This window comes from Trichechus manatus, unplaced genomic scaffold, assembly GCF_000243295.1.
Source record: "Trichechus manatus latirostris isolate Lorelei unplaced genomic scaffold, TriManLat1.0 scaffold00138, whole genome shotgun sequence".
Taxonomy (NCBI): Eukaryota; Metazoa; Chordata; class Mammalia; order Sirenia; family Trichechidae; genus Trichechus; species Trichechus manatus.
In genome coordinates, this window is record NW_004444074.1 from 6,141,750 (window position 1) to 6,155,153 (window position 13,404).

A 13,404-nucleotide genomic window follows, 5' to 3' on the forward strand; every position below is an offset into this window, starting at 1 on the left:
ATAATAGCTAATAATAAAAATGGTACACTTTACCTGTGGGCCTATTTCCCTACAGAGGTTCTGGGACAGGCACCCAGTACAATGGAAAATACACACAGCAGACCAGTCACCTATGCCCAGCTTCATCCAAGACCTGCTGTGTAACCTGTGACCTTGCAAAGCTTGCTTCCTACGTCTGGGCCTCATTTCATCGTCTGGAACTTGATGGGGTTGGATGAGGTCCTGTCTTCCAGGTTCCACGTTATATCACTGAGCTAACTCTACACAGGGCAAGAGATGCAAGGAAGAGGGAGAGACTGATAAACTCAGGCCTCGCTCCAGACAGATGCCTACAGGGACGGGAAGGCGTCCAGACTGTGCTGAGCCCGGGAAATGTGGCCCAGGTGGTGCAGGCCACACAAAGCCCAGGGGAGGATACATTTCCAGCCCAGGAGGGGAACAAGGCACCACTGAAGAGAAAAGGAGCAAACCCCAGCCTGGCTGACGGAACCAGAGGCCCCCAGAGTGGAAGCTGGGATTTCAGCCACAAATCAAACCTACTCAGGCCTCCACCCAAAGTCTCCCTCCCTCTCTCCTCCTCTGATGGGAACAGGTTTCAATTCCATCCTGAAGTGAGCTCATTCCTGGGCCTGGCTCAGCAAGGCCTTGCACAGAGCACACACACCCTTCCTACCACCTCCCTTCCTCTCCTCACTCCTCCAGATAGAGGGAGTCAGGCTGAAGTTCAAGCCCAGCTTCATCACTCGCTGCTCTGTGATCTCGGACAAGTCACTCTAAACCTCAGTTTCCACATCTATGAAGGAGGGATAACGACCCTACCGTCGTAAGATTTCAACAAAACAGTGTATGCAAAAGTACATGAGCCGGGCATACGGTAGGTGGGCAATAAATGCTTGTCCCTCCCAGTACAGTAGATGGATAATAAATGCTTGTCCTCCTCCTGATCCCTCTACCCCCAGCCATTCAGAGTCCACATGTTGAGCAGGGAGGGGCCTGAGGCTGTCATTTCACGACTGTGGACTCATGCATGTCTTCATTTACTCAAAAGCACTGAACGAGCATCTGCTCTGGGCCAAACTCTGGGCTTATTGTTGCTTCTTAGCTGCTGTGGAGTCAACTCTGATGCATGACAATCTTATGTAGAACAGAGCAAAACGTTGCCTGGCCCTGCGTCATCCTCACAATCTCCAGCACGTTGGAGACCATCGTTGTGGCTATTGTGCCATCCCATCTCACTGAGGCTCTCCCTCCCCATCGCTGACCCGCTACTTTACCAAACATGATGTCCTCCTCCAGCAAACTGATCTCTCCTGATGATGTGCTCAAAGCAAGTGAGTTGGACAATGTTCTGTGGTGATTTATATGTCTGGAAGCTCTGCTGAAATCTGTCCACCACCGGTGGCCCTGCTGGTATTAGAAATACCGCTGGCATAGCTTCCAGCATCACAGCAACACTCAAGCCACCACAGTACGACAAACTGACAGATGGAGGTGGAACTCAGAGCTTTTCAAAGTTTAATGTGCACACAAATCACCTGGGGATCTTGTTAAAAAGCAGATCCTGATTCAGTAGGTCTGGGTGGGGCCTGAGGTTCTGTATTTCTAACCAGTTCTCAGGTGATGTTGATGCTGCTGGTCCATGGACCACACTTTGAATAGCAAGAGGTTGGACATTAGAGCTACCACTCTGAGCAAGATGCATCCCTGCCCTCCAGAAGTTCAGAGCCCGGTGGGAGACATGACGGCCAATGGACACTTGGTGGATGATAGACACAGATGTTCTAGAAGCAAGAGGAGAAACCCCTAGTCTAACCTTAAGACTTGAAGAGCTTCCCAGGAAAGGTGACATGTGGAGTCCTGAAAGATGACTGGGAAGTAGTCAGGTCAAGGGGAGAAGGGAGGAGGTGGAACGGAAGATGGCAACATAGAGAGAACAGCTTGTGGAAAGGTCCTTGGGCCAGGCCAGCCAGGGGTTTGGATGGGCTGAAAGAGCTCGCTGTGCTAGGCTGAAAGCTTCTAGAAGGAGTGGTGAGAGAGGAGAAGGCTGCTGGGCCAGGGCGGATCATGAAGGGCCCTGAAGTCATACATCTGAGCTTTATTCTGCAGGTGATGGGAAGCCTTTGAAGGATTCTGAGCTGAGAGGTAACATGGTCAGATTGAGGGTTTAGGAGGTTCCTTCTGGTTGCTGTGATGAGAAGGGTCCTCGCGGCACACCCTGGGCTGAGCCACTGCAGGCAGAGAAGGGAGCGTGTTACTTTTCAAAACATTACACCTTTTCTTCCTCCACTTGCCCCACTTTCCCCACCACCACCATCACCACTGCCCATAGCACTGAGACCAGCTGACACTGAGACAGGCAGCCAAACAGAATGCAAGAACCTCAAATGCCAGCCCCCACCCCACCCAGATACTCAGGGTGTCAGAACTCCAGCCAAGTTCTTAGAATAGAAAGGAAAAGAAGTACCAGTCCTTTCAACCCCACACTCCTGCCCAGGGCATTCTAAGCTCAAGGAAGCTCAAAACACAAAGAGAAGAGCCTTACCCAGAGCCCCGAGCTCAAAGGGCCTGTCATTTACAGAGTGAAGGCATCTGCGGTTTGCTGTAGGGATTGAAGAAGGGCAGAACTTAAGCCAAGAGGGTGATGGTTCTCCCCACTGAAAGGCATCCAGAAATTAGAAAGTAATAGCCAGAGGAGACTTGAGAAGCCTCTGGAAGGGATAAGCTGCTGCACTGACCAATCTTAGCCGTAGAACAGGAAACAGATGGTCTCAAGGGATTAGAACCTACCTCTGAACTGCCCTACTTCCTAGGGTTGCTCTTCATGCAGGGTTAACAGTCAGGGGCTCTGGGTTTGAGTCCTGCCTCTGCCTGTAATTTGTGATGTAACCCACATGGGCTAGGGTTTTGAGCTAAGTGATGCCAAGACAGACCTATGCATCTCTGAGGTTCTGTGAAAACTCTCAGCTTCCTGGACCCTGCATACCTTTCCATCTGTGCTCCCTGTCCTGGACTTAACCTCTCGCCTGGGTCTGTGAGTGTCAGGCCCCATCTGTGGGTCTGTGCTCTCTTGCCCGGCACCCTTAGTCTGGGCAGTGAGGGATGGTGGCAAGAACACTGCGTTTGAAATCAGAGGACTGCTGGATCCCTGGCTCTGCTGAGTACATTCTCAGATTCTCTGAGCCTCAGTTTCTACATCTGTGAAATAGAGACACGACTTCTAGCTCCTTCAAGGTGACTGTGGGCACCAGCTGAGGACATGTGAAATGTTATACAAACCTGCAGAATGATCATGTCATTTGCCAGGACCCTCTGGCCTAGGGGCTCCTGACCCCTCTGTGCAGCCCTACAGATGGGCATGATAGGGCACTTGGCTTAGGGCAGCCTCACCCATCCCAACTCAATTTCCAGTTTGTTTCCCATACAGTCTATAAAATGGAGGAAACAACATTGACTTTGGAGTCTAGGAGTCCTCTGTTCAAATCCCAGCTCTCATTCCAACTAAGAGACCTTAAGCAAATCACCTTACCTCCCCAAGCCTCAGTTTTCTCATTTATATACTTGAAAGCCCCATTTATGGAATGGTTGTGAGAATTAAATGAGGTAATGTCCGCAAAGCACCTGGCACACAGTAGACACCCGACAACCTTCTGTTCTTTCCCCAGGACAATATAGTTAAAAATATATAAAGCCATCATGTATTTAAATTATATATTATATAAAAGGAGCCCTTTCTCCTTTAGAAAGCAATTTTTAAGCCCTGTCAGGAATTAAACCCAACCCAAAATGTGATAAACACATATTCTCCCACTCCAAACCCTCCCCGGCCCTTGCCGTGGGATATTCTGCCTCATGTCTGACCCATGTCCATCTCTCACCCACGTCTATGGTTCTCTAATCAGTCAACACATGTTTAGTGAACCCCACAGTGTGAGCAAGGCAGAAGACAGGTGATGCAGAGCAGGCAGGTGTGGGACAGACTCTGTGCTTATACCAGTTTCCTAGAGCTGCCTGAACTAAGTACAACAAACTAGATGGCTTAAAACAATAGAAATTTACTGTCTCACACTTCTGGAGCTTAGAAGTCTGAATTCAGGGTATTGGCAAGGTCATGCTCCCTCTGAAGACTCTGGGGGAAGATTCTTCCTTGTCTCTTCCAGCTTCTGGTGGTCCCAGGCATTCCTTGGTTTGTGGCTACATCACTCTAATCTCTCCCTCCATCTTCCCTCTACGTGTCTGTCTGTCTCTGTGTCCCTCCTCCTCTTCTTATAAGGACACCAATCATATTGGATTAGGGCCAACCCTGTTTTAGTATTTCCTCGTGTTAACTAATTACATCTGCAAACACGCTATTTCCAAATAAGGTCACAGTCACAGGTATAGGAGGTTAGGACTTCAGCATATCTTTTTTGGGGGACACAATTCAACACATAATCTATCTGGGCAGTGATTCAAGCACATGGAAACTGAAATAATGAGCTGATAATTATCCTGGGTCCCTGGCACCTCTATAGCATCAGAATGTGTGGCACAGGCAGGGAATGCTTGGGCATCAGAGAGAGAGTTCCCTGAGGGCTGGAGAACATTTCCTGATTGCATCATGGGCAGCTCAGCACACCAGCCTGGTAGCAAGAAGTTTTCTCTCAGGGTAAGTATAAGGAGGCTAGAGGAGGCAGTCCATGGGTAAGGAGACATGACTTCAGTCTCAGCTACTCTTGTTTGTTGAGAGCTACCAGCCCTCCTCATCTGCAGCCTTGAGTCTAAAGGACAAATTGGTAGGGTGCTGTTATGGAGTGAAATTGTGTCCCCTCAAAACGTGTCTCAACTTGGTGAAGCCATGATTCGCAGCATTGTGTGGTTGTCCTCCATTTTGTGATCTGATAATCCAGTGTATTGTAAATTCTAACTACTATGATGTTAATGAGGTAGGATTAGAGGCAGTTATGTTAATAAGGCAGGACATAATCTACAGGATTTTGTTGTATCTTGAGTAAATCTCTTTTGAGATATAAAGACAGAAGCCAGCAGAGAGGAAAGAGGACTTCATTACCACCAAGCAAGAAGAGCCAGGAGTGGACCCCTTCCTTTGGACCCAGGGTCCCCAGCTGAGAAGCTCCTAGACCAGGGCAAGATTGATGACAAGGACCTTCCCCCGCAGCTGACACAGACAGAAAGACTTCCCGGGAACTAGCATCCTGAATTCAGACTTCTAGCCTGCTAAACTGTGAGAGAATAAATTTCTGCTTGTTAAAGCCACCCCCTTGTGGCATTTCTCTTACAGCAGCACTAGATAACTAAGTCAGGTGCTATGAAGAGACGTTTGGGCAGAGGTAGGAAGAGGTGGGTTCCGGTCCTGGCACATCACCTCTGAGGCCTTGGACAAATTAAGTCACCTCTCTGAGCCCATGTTCCTCCTGGGCCTGATGGGGAAGGAATTTCTCACCTGCTGACTCCCAGGATTACTGGGAGCATCCAGTGGAAGAACGTGGGAGCACATGGTGTAAATGTGAACCTCTGTGTCTGGAGAGATGATGTTGGCTGTGATTGTTCTGAAAGATTCTGCATGGAACTCCTCCTTTCTCAGGAGACCAGAACAAGGTGGGGACCAGATGTCTGGGAGCAGGTGGAGGTAGGGGTGATGACAAGGTCCAGTGCCCTCTTGGGGCTGGGACAAGCACAGCCACACACAGTGGTCAGGGCCCAAGCCAGGGCTTCCAGCAGACACATTCCTCAGATCTGATCTCCTGCTCTGGGGACATTGGTCCTGACAGGGGTGAGACAAAATGACTTACAAAGACCCCCAGCCTTCAATAAATAAGCTCTGTATCCACCTACCTGTTGTTGTTGTTGTTGTCGTTAGGTGCTGTTGTGTAGATTCTGACTCATAGCGACCCTATGTACAATGGAAGGGAACACTGCACTGGTCCTGCACCATCCTCACAATCATTGCTATGCTTGAGCCCCTTGTTGCAGCCACTGTGTCAATCCATCTAATTGAGAGTCTTCCTCTTTTTCACTGACCCTGTGCTTTACCAAGCATGATATCCTTCTCCAAGGACTGCTCCCTCTTGATAACATGTCCAAAGTACGTGAGACAAAGTGTCTGAAAATAACATGGTTTGGGTCAGGTGCACCTTAGTCCTCAAGGTGGCATCTTTGCTTTTTAACACTTTAAAGAGGTCTTTTGCAGCAGATTTGCCCATTGCAATAGGTTGTTTGATTTCTTGACTGCTGCTCCCATGGGTGTTGATTGTGGATCCAACTAAAATGAAATCCTTTACAACTTCAGTATTTTCTCCATTTATCGTGATGTTGTTTATTGGTCCAGTTGTGAGGATTTTTGTATTCTTTACATGGAGGTATAATCCATACTGAAGGCTGTAGTCTTCGATCTTCATCAGTAAGTGCTTCAAGTCCTCTTCACTTTCAGTAAGCAAGGCTGTGTCATTTGCATATCATAGGTTGTTAATGAGTCTTCCTCCAATCCTGATGCCTCATTCTTCTTCATATAGTCTGGTTTCTCAGATCATTTGCTCAGTATACAGATTGAATAAGTATGGTGAAAGGATACAACCCTGATGCACAACTTTCCTAATTTTAAACCATGCAATAGCCCCTTGTTCTGTTCAAACAACTGTCTCTGTCTATTTAGAGGTTCCGCGTAAGCACAATTAAGTGTTCTGGAATTTCCATTCTTCACAATGTTATCCATAACTTGACATAGTCGAATGCCTGTGCAGTCAATAAAACACAGGTAAACATCTTTCTGGTATACTCTCCTTTCAACCAAGATCCATCTGACATCAGCAATGATATCCCTTCTTCCATGTCCTCTTCTGAATCTGGCTTGAATTTCTGGAAGTTCTCTATCAATGTACAGCTTCAACTATTTTTGAATTATCTTCAGCATAATTTTATTTGCATGTGATGTTAATGATATTGTTTGATAATTTCCACATTGCGTTGAATCACTTTTCTTTGGAATAGGCACGTATATGGATCTCTTCGAGTCATTTGGCCAGGTAACTGTCTTCCAAATTTGTTGGCATAGACCAGTGAGCACTTCCAGAACCGCATCCGTTTGCTGAAACATCTCAGTTGGTATTCTGTCAATTCCTGAAGCCTTGTTTTTCGCCAAGGACTTCAGTGCAGCTTGGACTTCTTCCTTCAGTACAATCAGTTCTTGACCATATGCTGCCTCCTGAAATGGTTGAATATCGACCAATTCTTTTTGGTACAGTGACCCTATGTATTCTTTCCATCTTCCTTTGATGTTTTCTGCGTCTTTCAATTTTTTGCCCATGGAATCCTTCAAAATTGCAACTCGAGGCTTGATTTTTTTCCTTCAGTTTTTTCATCTTCAGAAATGCCCAACATGTTCTTCCCTTTTGGTTTTCTAACTCTAAGTCTTTGCACATTTCATTAAAATACTTTGTTTCATCTTCTCGAACCATCCTTTGAAATCTTCTGTTCTGTTCTTTTACTTCATCATTTCTTCCTTCCACTTTAGCTACTCTACCTTCAAGAGCAAGTTTTAGAATCTCTTCTGACATCCATTTTGGTCTTTTTTTTTTTTTTTTTTTCCTGTTTTTTAATGACCTTTTGTGTTCTTCATGTATGATGTCCTTGATGTCATCCCACAACTCGTCTAGTCTTCAGTCATTAGTGTTCAATGTGTCAAATCTATTTTTGAGATGGTCTCTAAATTCAGATGGGATATACTCAATGTCATACTTTGGCTCTCGTGGATTTGTTTTAATTTTCTTCACCCTCTACTTGAATTTGCATATGAGCAATTGATGGTCTATTCCAAAGTTGGCCCCGGCCTTATTCTGACTGATAGTATTGAGCTTCTCCACCATCTCTTTCCAGATATAGTCAATTTGATTCCTCTGTATTCTATCCAGTGAGGTCCAAGTGTATAGTTGCTGTTTATGTTGTTGAAAAAAGGTTTTTCCAGGGAATAATCGTTAGTCTTAAAAAATTCTATCATGCAATCTCCCGTGTCATTTCTATCAAACCAAGGCCATATTTTCCAACTACAGATTCTTCTTTATTTCCAACTTTTGCATCCCAATCACCAGTAATTATCAATGCATCTTGACTGCACGTTTGATCAATTTCAGACTGTAGAAGTTGTTAAAAATCTTCAGTTTCTTCATCTTTGGCATTGGTGGTTGGTGCATAAATGTGAATAATAGTTGAATTAATGGTCTTCTTTGTAGTTGTATGGATATTATCCTATCACTGACAGCATTGTACTCCAGGATAGATCTTGAATTGTTCTTTTTGACAATGAATACAACACCGTTCCTCTTCAATTTGTCATTCCTGGCATAGTAGACCTTAGGATTATTGGATTTAAAATGGCCAATACCAGTCCATTTCAGCTCACTAATGTCTAGGATACTGATCTTCAAGCATCTCATTTCATTATTGACAACTTCCAATTTTCCTAGATTCATACTTCATACATTCCACATTCCGATTACTAATGGATGTTTGCAGCTGTTTATTCTCATTTTGAGTCGTGCTACATCAGCAAATGAAGGCCCTGAAAGCTTTATTCCATCCAAGTCATTAAAATCAACTTCTCTTTGAAGAGGAAGCTCTTCCCCAGTTGTATTCTGAGTGCCTTTCAACCTAAGGGGCTCATCTTCTGGCACTATATCAGACAATGTTCAGCTGCTATCTGTAAGGTTTTCACTGGTCAATTTTTTCAGAAGTAGACTGCCAGGTCCTTCTTCCCAGTCTGTCTTAGTCTGGAAGCTCCGCTGAAACCTATCCACCTGGGTGACCCTGCTGGTATTTGAAATACCAATGGCATAGCTTTCAGCATCACAGCAACACGCAAGCCACAACCCTACAGTATAACAAACTGACAGACGAGTAGTGGATCCATCCACCTACCATCCCCAAATACCTTTCCCTCCACAGTAAACCTCATTCTCCTCTATCTTTCTCCCTCCCCAGCACTGGGCTCCACTTGTGGTCCCTGGGGTGTCCCAGGCGTGGTGCCCTAGCCCAGCCCTTTGGAAGGCCCAGAAATGATAAGGTGTTATTGGGCTGCCAGAAGACAGAGGACCAGCCCTGCAGCCTCTCTCCCTCTCCTTCCTCCTCTCCTCTCCCTGTTCCCTGAGACCTGTCATAGGACATTCAGTGTTTCCTCCACCCGTCTGCTTTATAATTAAGCATCCTTGTCCTCAGTCCCCTTCCTAATCTATTCATTGTGTGTCATTAGTGGATAATCGGACAGAACTGAAGAACCTTGACAGCTCCAAGCCGGACCACAAGTCCTCCCCTCCCACCCCAGCCCTGGGCTTAACAGCCTCCCTCTCAGTTTTGCCAAGCTGAGGTATCAGCCCGTCATTTTCTCTCTGCCATTTTTCCTCTTTCTTTCAGTCACTCCATTTACAGCTGAATCTTATCTCCCTCCCCCTTCCCACGCCACAGCAAGACTGTGAGCAGAGACCACATGTAACACACTCTGTGTCTCAAATCCTAAAGCTTTCCCTGGCAGATATTAGGTGTTCAACAAACATTTGCTGAATTAATGAATGCATGGTGGGATTTCACAGATGAACACATCCTGTTTCACCCAACAGTTTCAACTGAAGATTTTTCTCTGGCTTCTATGACCGGGGATGACAGTCAAAATATCTAACTGCCAGCATGGGAGAAGGTTCCTGAGGTCTCTGCCATGCCACACATTAACCTTCTAGTTTCTGGATGATAGGAGATCCAGGAGGAGGGTCCTGGGCAACAGATGATGCCTGGAGAGCACAGGGCTTTGACTACATAGCAGCAGAGGTGGAAGAAGTGTTGTACATCAAACCTAATTAGAAGATCAGACCTGCATGAGTGAATGAGTGAATGAATCACTCTATCTCATGTCTTGCCTCTGCCTGCCCTGTCCCTCGTCATTCTGCCTCTCTACCCTTCTGTAATGGGCCTGGGGAGGGTGGCAGGAAAACCCAAACCCATTTATTTCCCTGGGAAAAACACTGAGGGGCTGTTCCTGTGAGTCACTAGGAAGAAGGTAATTCTACCCACATAAGCTGCAGCCAGGGCTCAGGTCAGGAAAGGAGAAAGGGCAGGACAAGCCACTGGCAGCCGCACAACCAGGCTTTCCAGGATGGGCCCAGGAGCCTAGGCCACTGAACATTCCTGCCCAACGTCAGCATGCGGCGACAGGGGTGTGTGTGGCTGGCTCACGGCAGCGTGCACAGCTCCCCACTCCCCTACCCTGGGAGGGAGGGCCCTGGGACCTCCGTCTGACCCTGACCTGGTGTGTGGCCTTGAGCAAGTTGTATGCTGTCTGGGCATCAGTTTTGCCAGATGAAAATGTCTGCTCCATCTCTGAAAAATCTGTTAAGACCAACAAGCCAGAAGCCAGGGAGGCAGGTCTTAGACTTAGTTGGCCAGACAGGCAGGAAGCTCACTACCCTGCCAGGAAGGACAGTGTTCACTCCAGTGATTCAGTGCCAGACCCCATTCTTAGACTAGTCTGCTACAGCAGATCTCTAATTTTCCCCAATGCTCCCTTGCTCCTTTGATGAGAACAGGTCACATAGGGAAAAAAAAAGAATTATTGAATGTTTACCATGTGCCAGACACTTAAGCATCTTTACAGACATTATCTCATTGACATTATTTCAACAAACATATGAGGCAGCCATTGTCATCCTCATTTTACAGATGGATAAACAGGCTCAGGAGGGCCGAGAGGGGTCCAAGTTTCCACACTGGTCAGTGGTGAAGCCAGGTCAGCCTGACTCTTTCCATAATACAGATGCAAGTACAAAAGAGAAGAGTTTGCTGTCTACCCTCACTTCTCCTTCTTTGCTCCCTCTGCATGCCCCTTCTTCCCAATCCACAAAGAGCTTTAGTGAGTGCCTCTGCCTGCCTCCAGGCATCTGGGGCATATGTGGTGCTGGCTTCCTGGTGGCAGAAGGACTGTAGAAGCAACCCCCTTGGCCTGGGAGCTCCAGCTGGGGACAATCGGTGAGTGAGGGGGTGGGCCAATTGATGGAGCTGTGGGGCCAGTGGCCCAAAGCACTGGGAAGCCAGCAGTGACAACAGCAACCACGGGGTTGGGTTCTCAGAGCTGGGAATGAATGCATACTCTGATCGGTTTTGAGATCTCTTTCAGGTTCCCTGGGCCAGGGGCACAAGGTGTCAAGAGAGAGGTGCTAGGAGAGATCTGGGCAAGCTGCTAGAACCTAGACCCAGCCTTTGGTGAAATTTCCATCCTTGGGAAGACTGGTGGGAGCCCATACAAAGTGCAGGTATGGGAGAGGCTGGCCTTCCTAACACTCTAGGGTCCTGGGCAAGAGCCAGGGCTCAAGAGGTCTGAGCTGAGCAGTGGTCAGTCTTCTCTGTCAAGCCTGGATTTCTTCTGACTGTCCCTGGCTTGGGAGAAGATTGCTTCAGAGTTGAGGCTGAGTTGAACCCCAGGCAACAGGCAATGCACTCCAGCTGCAAAGATAGCAGCAGGGTTTGGGATGGGTTAAGGGAGATGAGTGTGTCACTGAGACGGTACAAAGATGGCCAGGTCACACATTAGAAAGAGTAAATGCACCCTCATCTTGGACCAGCCATAGCAACTGTGATTTGAGGGATGCCAAGGAGGTGCTCCTGCTCAAGCTGCTGCCCTGCTGCTTTGTCACACTGCCGGCCAGCAAACCAGTACTCCATGCATTCTTTTGAAAGGCTTTTTTCCCACTGAAGGTATCATTCTTTGGGACAGTTTATGCCTTAAATACCACCTGTTTGTCAGTTTGTTATACTGTAGTGGCTTGCATATTGCTACGATGCTAGAAGCTATGTTACCAGTATATCAAATACCAGCAGGGTCATCCAAAGTAGACAGGTTTCAGTGGAGCTTCCAGACTAAGACTAGGAAGAAAGGCTTGGTGACCTACTTCCAAAAATTAGCCAATGAAAACCTTATGTATCACAACAGAACATTGTTCAACCCACTTGCTTTGGATATGTCATCAGGAAGGATCAATTGCTGGAGGAGCGCATCGTGTTTGGTGAAGCAGAGGGCTGACAAGGGGGAGGGAGAGCCTTGGTGAGATGGATTGTCACATGAGCCACACAGATGGGCTCGAACACGCTGGCAATCACGAGGAAGATGCAGGACCAGGCAAAGTTTCGTTCTGTTGCACATAAGGTGGCTTTGAGTTGGAGTTGACTTGACAGCAGCTATCTATATCTATTCATCCATCCACCCACCCATCCATCCATCCACCCATCCACCCATCCATCCATTTATGCCTCCACCCACCACTCATCTATCCATCTATCCATCCACACATCCATCCATCCATCCTTTTATGCCTTAAAACCTTATCATACCTGGATTAATTAAACTACAAACATCTATATGAAGCCCAGGGTTCCCCAGGGAAGACAATCATGGCAGAAGATGAGAGAGAAATCATCTATAAGGGAACAAAAGCTAGGAACAGGACTTTACATGGCTTCATTTGTTCCTCATAGTGACTCTGTGAGGTTGGCATTATTTTACTTATTTTAAATTTAAAAAAAACTAAGGTTTAGAAAGGTGAGCTGGCTTCCATACATCACGCAGAACAGTAGAGTCTTTCTTGTAGGCAATGGAAATCATTTGTCTTTCTCACATGAACTATCACTTACGAGATATCTAATTTGGATTCCTTGCAAGGCAATCAGCGTACACTAATCTCCTTTTATAAAGTTTTTTTTTTTCTCTTTCATATCTTTTATAGTCTTGCTGACACCTAATTCAATAGCAACTTTTTTAGTAACTCACTTACATCCAGCCTTCCTGAAGCATTAAATTATCATAAAGATGTAACTCTTTTTGCACTCATTTAATTGACTTGTGTTACACTCAGTTATCTCTTTACAGTGACAAGTACAACTGACATAAACAGGCTTGGGAACAAACAGAGCTGATTTGTCGTTCATGGGCAAACTAGAAAGTAGTTGTCTAATAGCCAGGTATTCCAAGAGCCATGGGCTTTAGCTGACATGTTTTACAGAGGTGGTAGAAAGGACAGCTAATCTAGTAAATCAGCTAGAGTTGGTTAGTTAAGAGAGTTTCTTTCATGTGGTAGAATTAGGATTTGAACCCTGGTCTACGAAGTTCAGGCTCTTTCTTCTATACCACATAGACCCATGCTGCCAGCTTCGTATTTTGCCTAGGACCAGCTCTCTGTGGATATGAACTCTTAGGAGTTGGCTTGGTCAGTTACATGGAGGTGGTTTACCTAAACCTGTGGCTTCTCTTGTTTTCATCCCATAATGTTCTCCAAGGGCTTCTCACAAGAAAAGGGTAGGGGTAGGGAGTGACCCTGGATGGGACTTGTGGAGACTAGAGAGTCTAAGACTGCTGCTAAGGGAATTTCAACTGCCAGT